Source organism: Amborella trichopoda, chromosome 12 (assembly GCF_054954075.1).
Source record: "Amborella trichopoda isolate Santa Cruz 75 chromosome 12, AtrichopodaSantaCruz75HAP2 v2.0, whole genome shotgun sequence".
Lineage (NCBI taxonomy): Eukaryota > Viridiplantae > Streptophyta > Magnoliopsida > Amborellales > Amborellaceae > Amborella > Amborella trichopoda.
Genome location: NC_142347.1, coordinates 47,564,167 through 47,570,567, shown reverse-complemented (window position 1 = coordinate 47,570,567; position 6,401 = coordinate 47,564,167).

The following is a 6,401-nucleotide window of genomic DNA, read 5'->3' as shown; positions in this document are numbered from 1 at the left end:
CAAAAATATTTTTAATGGAGTTTTAGAAAGGGTATGATTGTATAAGGTTGCAACCTCCAAATTTTATTATAAGATGCAAGTTTGGCGTAAAAAATTATTAAGATGACTTGAGAATCTATTTTCATTTTTTAAATAAACTCCAAAAATGATTCGAATCAAGTAGATTTATAAACATATTATATTTTTTTAAATAGACGGTCCAGATAATGCGTTGCAAGATGCTCTATTTTTGTGACTCAAAATCTTTTTTTTGTTCATATTCATGCATATTGATACCAAGGTGATCAATTAGAGGATTTTTCAACAACAAAACAACCATACCCAATGGATTTTTGAGGTACACCATAATTCTACATGTTCAAAGGGTAAAGTTTGTAAAAAGTTATAATATTAAACAATCAAAGTAAGGCGCATACCCAAACTTTCTCATAACACGTAGTTTTGGTGTAAAAAAAGTTTAGGATGACCTGAGAATCTATTTTTATCTTTAATAATAAAAATTTAAACTTAAAAAATAGTTCAATTCAAGCAGATCTATAAACGTGTGAAAAATATTGAAAATAGATTGTCCAAATTATGTGTTACAAGATCTACTAGTTTTGGGACTTGAAATCTTTGTTTTTTTTCTTATATCCATAACTCTCGATGTCGGGTTGATCAATTAGATGGTTTTTTGTCAACATAACTTTTGAGGTACACCGTAATTATGTAATTTAAGGTATCAACCTTACATCAACTTTTTCCTTTAAAAATTATCTATGTCAATGACATGCATCCACTTGGACAACTTCCCACAATGAATTGTTATTTTGAGTATAGCACGTGTAGCATGGAATACAAAAAGGTCATACACACGACTAGCCATCAGATGTGAAATTCAGCTTTAGACATTGTGCCATTGATCATATTCAAAATACAGCAAAAAATTTTCAAATTTTTATAACAAGACACATACTAAATGGGAAGGGAGTTGGGTGTTTCTTACAATTGCTCAAAAAAATTTATATTCCCAAGGCAAACATTCTCAAACATCATTTGCTAAAAGATTTCATCCCCTCTCATGAACATGTTCTACATTGCTCCATTGTGCAAAACCCAATCTAATAGTATTTTAGGACTCTTAATTTTGGGGATGTAACCTCTTTAGCCTAGTGGATAACCCTATAAAAAAAGGGGAAAAAAAGATCAAATTGCAATATATCTTAAGATTGAACAGAGACTATCCAAAGATTTTAATCTTTGACGGGTAAGGTCTAAGTATTGAAGAAATCATGATCTTATTGTTTTCTGAAAATAATCATCTTGTGATTCTTACGAGGATCCCAAAATTTCATCTTACGAGGATCCCAAAATTTCATAAGAATCAGACCCGTTAAGGCATTAGTATGTGGTCTCACGAGTTCAGTCCGGTCTTGATAACTATGAGAAAAACTACCTCTAATGCCAAGCATAGGTAAAGGGTTTGCTTCTAATTTAATAAAGGGGACATCATGACTCTAGAGCATCGTATGCTTTAAGGAGTTATTTTTTAGTTCAATAATAAAGGGATAAATAATATGAAATGGAACCAAGTCAATGTTCCGTACCACAAGCGGTACTTTTGGACCATGGCGATAATGACCATTGACCAATTCTTTAGCCACACCTGTTGCTTTATTTTGTGGGTCAGTTGGATTAGGGTCCAAGTGAAAAGTATTCAATATTGGTACATGTCCATGGACGGTGTTGATGAAGAAAAAAACGAAATTTTTTGTAGGGAATGTTTGCGCAAATACGTCCGTTTAATTTTGTCCAGCTGACCTCAAATAGTTAGAATAATGTTTAGATGTTGATTTATGTATCTATTTTATTTTCTAGGTGTTTAGGACATGAAATACATCTCAAATTACTACATATTTAATTATGGTGAATTTCGAAACCCAGAAACAATGCAAATCTGATGATCCTTGAAGAATTAAAATAGATGGTCTAAAAAAAGGCAGTAAGATGGATCAGTTTCACGGATAAAACTCATGTTTTTCTGTGGAGTCGTGATTTTGTGGTCTTTTAAGATGGATTTTGGAAGGGCGGACTCACTGCACACTCTAGGTGCACCTTAATCGTACTTAAAGGTGGCAATGGGTCAAGTCGGGTCCAGGTACATATCCAAAAATATCATTTGGGACCCACCCGAACCCGAATGGACATGACCCAAACCTGAATGGTAATAGAAACATATGGGACCTAGACCCAAACCTGAATAATGTACAGGTTCAAGATGTGAACCCGGACTTGATTCACTGGTCTAACTTTTAGACACATATCCGAACCCAAGTCGGCTCTACCATCGGAATCAAGTCGGGTTGGAAACCTGGTCCATTGCCACCCCTGACCGCTACATTGTATACTGCATAATATCACATCACTAGATTAGAGAAATGAATATTACAAACACAAATTCTTGGTGCCGTCGTTGCCTAAAAAAAATGTACCGTTGCCGTGCATAGAAGTACATCCCACAAAGAAATGTGTGGTCGTACAATTGCTTTTCTCTTTGGAATGTGCTCTAAATTTCCAATTCCTTTTCACTTCCAAAAACTTGCCTTTCGAATGTTAGTCCACCAATTAATGCAATATGAAGTCTACTTCAATTTATAATTGGATGAAAACCTTCTTTAAAATTCATTCAATTTTTTTAAAAAATAATTATTTCTTTATAAATTGATTTGAATGTCATTAAAATGGCCTAAAGTTAAATATTGTTATCGGTGTTACACGGACATCGAAACATGTATTGCCATATGACATAGATACGATTGTTATAAATATTAATCATAAAATTGACATTCCAAACATATAAGCCTATATAGGGTAAAGTGGGATGTGGATTTTAAGGGATATTAAGGGCACATTTGATAAGTGAGTAAATATTTTTTGAAAAATACTTTTATGTGTAAAATGCATTACATATATTTGGTAACAGAAAAATGCATATGCAAACATCTCCTATAGCAAAAAAATTTATTGTCAAAATGCCTTCGATAATAAAACCGCATCTCAACCCATGGGGAAGTGATTTTTTGGGGGATTGTGTTCACACTGGACCCGCCGAAATTATAGAATACAATTTATTTGCTCCACACGCATGTGCCTCTTCTCTCTCTCTCTCTCTCCGTGTGAACAGCTCCACACAAAAGCAGGCCATGTACACGATTAGTCGTTTTTATGGTCGATGTGCCATCGTTATGCTTAAATTTAACGGAAGAGTGAACCGTTAATTATGAATAATGATGGCTTATGTAAGACCTTGCGGTCTATGTGAAGCCATAGTCAGCAAATCTCCGTTTAAAAGACAGTTTTTAACCCTTGTTTTTCATGGAACGTAGAAAATTGGAATCAAACTCTATAAATTTAAAAAAACCTCTCTCTCTCTCTCTCTCTCTCTCTCTCTCTCTCTCACCCTTGCAGAAGGTTAAAACCACCCTGACCCTCCTCAATCTGTCTCTAAAACACTCACAGATGGATTTTTAAAATAAGTTCTGTTCAAGGTTTCCAGGATATAATTTACCGATCAAACTACCAAACATATGAGATTTGATTGCACAGTGCCTTTAAACATGTTTACTAAATATAGGGAAAAGAAAGTTTGCAAAAAAAATTTCCTCCTATCTATTTACGTATGTAAATATTTTCATTAGTAAATGACAAATACCAAATGTGCTCTAATGTATTTTTTACAACGAAATTGCAATTAAAAAGGTTAGAAACTGTACAAGTTTCTAATGGGTATGAGATGGATATTGGATCCCTGGTTCGTCAAAAAAAACACAAAAATCCATAAAGATGCGCATTCATGTTAAATAAATCATTATCAATGTCAAACCACTTCTTTCTATGGACGTTTAAGAGTGTTTTGGGCATGAATTATCTAAAGTTTGGATTACCAACAAATAACTACTTTCTTTTAAAAGAGTACACGAATTTATTGGTGTACTTTGATTTATCAAACCTTGATTAAGGTTGCCATGTTACCGATAGAAATAAAGCTATAGCAATTTACACTGTATATTTTAGTTAGACGGTGTAGATTTAGTGGCAACCTGTGATGTGAGCCAGTGCCAAAAAATATTATGTCTTTTAAGATTGCATCAAATCTACATCTCCTAAAAAAAATGACATTGTAGATTACTACATCTTACTACGATTAAGGTTCTAACCTTATCTAAAGTTTTAATATTGCCTGATTTATCAAACCTAGCGTGTAGTGAAAAATTTATACTTAATGATTGACTTGGGCAACATCTTTAGGACTTTGATAATGAATGTGATGACTTGAGTCCACTCCCAAACTCTTAGAAACTGTGTAACACCAAAAAAGAAATATAAAGGGTGACAAAAAATAACAGATTGGGGCTGGCAATGGGCGGGGTAGAGCAGCCCAGACCAACTAAATCAGGCCTAGGGACAACATATGTGGCCCAAGCCTACCCTCATATAAAGGAAGACCGGGGCTAGCCGGGCCCAGGCCGAAGCCTGTTGCAAGGCCTTAGATTAGCAACTTGGATATATATATATATATATAATGACCATTTTACCCTATAATTTTGCAGTACCATAATTTTCGCTAAAAACCAAAGAAGGATGCCTTGAATCAATTTTTTGGGCTAAAAATTTTTCAAACTTTGTAAGACACCTAAACCATCCAATTTGACATCTAATACTTAATAGCAATTGTGGCCTCCATATAACGAAGGTAAAAGTTTTCATTGTATACAATCCCATAAGTTCATGCATGATTTCTAGCCCGTGTTATCCAAACACTCCACATTGGACTGGTGTAGGGAGCCGACATTTTTAGAAACTATTGTGACTCATAATCATTTACATACATGTTGCCCTATGTTTAAAATAATAGAAAATGCATTACGGTAACCAATCCCAATTAGTTGAAAAAAGATATTGATGATGATGATATGCATTGGGGTGTTGATATATTTACATATTGTGCCAAAATATAAGACACCTTAAGATATTTTAGACACCGACAGTTATGTTGGTGTCCATGCAACAGTGTTTTTAACATGCAATTTGGGAGGTATAAGCCATACAATCTTTACTTTATTGTTGCTTTGTTTTCTATTGCATATTGTTCCCTTTATTAATTATTTTTCATTTATTGGTTTGTTTTCTTCACTGGTTTTTGCTTTCGTTATTTTCTATTTCTTCTTACTTCAAAGTCTAAAAGGTTTGATACAAATCTATCGGCCCCCGAACCATATCCCTTTGAAGTCCCAATGCAGTTGCCCAAATTGCAAATAAATATGCTAACCTGTGATTTTTCACTTTTTTCACAAATCCTCTTTAAAATCTGTTATGAGTTTGTAAAGGTATGTAGGAAGACAGAGGGCTATGCACACCCTCTTTCTGATATTTTAACGAAAGTATGCTCAGACTATTTATTTTTCGTATGAAAAAGGATAAATCATCCCAAGCCATCAAGAATGAAATTGGGGGGTATACTTGTATCACTAACTACACTGCATGAAGAAATTCATCGAACTTAACCAAAAAGATAGAACACCTCTACTTTTTTTTTTTTTTTGAATGGTAACAGAACACATCTACCAATTCGGTTTTACATCTAACAGCCAGTGATGATTGTGATTTTTTTTACAAATCAAAAGACGGAAATACAAAACTCAAGGGGTTAAAATTTAACATCCGTAGCTAGCCCAAGAAGCAAAAGCCTTCATTTTGATAAGATAGAACAAGAAGTTGTTAAAGGGTAGCTACTTTATTTCAGATTTAAAGCCATTGCATTTTGAAATATCCATGTAGTATTATACCTCTTGTTAAGATTCACTTAAAATCTTCATAGAATAAAGGGATACGAGGTGACCACTAATCTTTTAAATTTAAGTTTTGGTTCTTTCGATGCTCGAACTAGTGTTTCATATGCAAGATCAACTTAAAAAAGACTATATAGAAACAAAAACCAAACCTCAGGAATGTAGAAATTTATTGTATGTTATACATAAACAAGGGAAATTATAGATAAGTCCGTTTTGTATTTGATAACGAAAAATAGTCTCCTATATTTCATACGTTACAATCAAGTCCTATTTTTTAGAATATAAGTGTATTTTAATTTTATGTATTTCTATATCAATTGAATTAATCTAAAAATTGGTATTTCACATTTCTCACCATAATGAAACTATAAAAATTTAAAATAAATAAAAATATCGAACTGCTTCTATATAACACAAGGGTAGTTTGGTGATTTTAGTTTTTCGAATTATTTTTAGGGAAAATATCTCTTTATCCCTTATTTTTAACTTTCATATCTCATGAGACTTAATAATTGAAAAGATTAATTTTAAACAAAAGGTCTCCATCTTTTCTATCTTACAATCCATTGG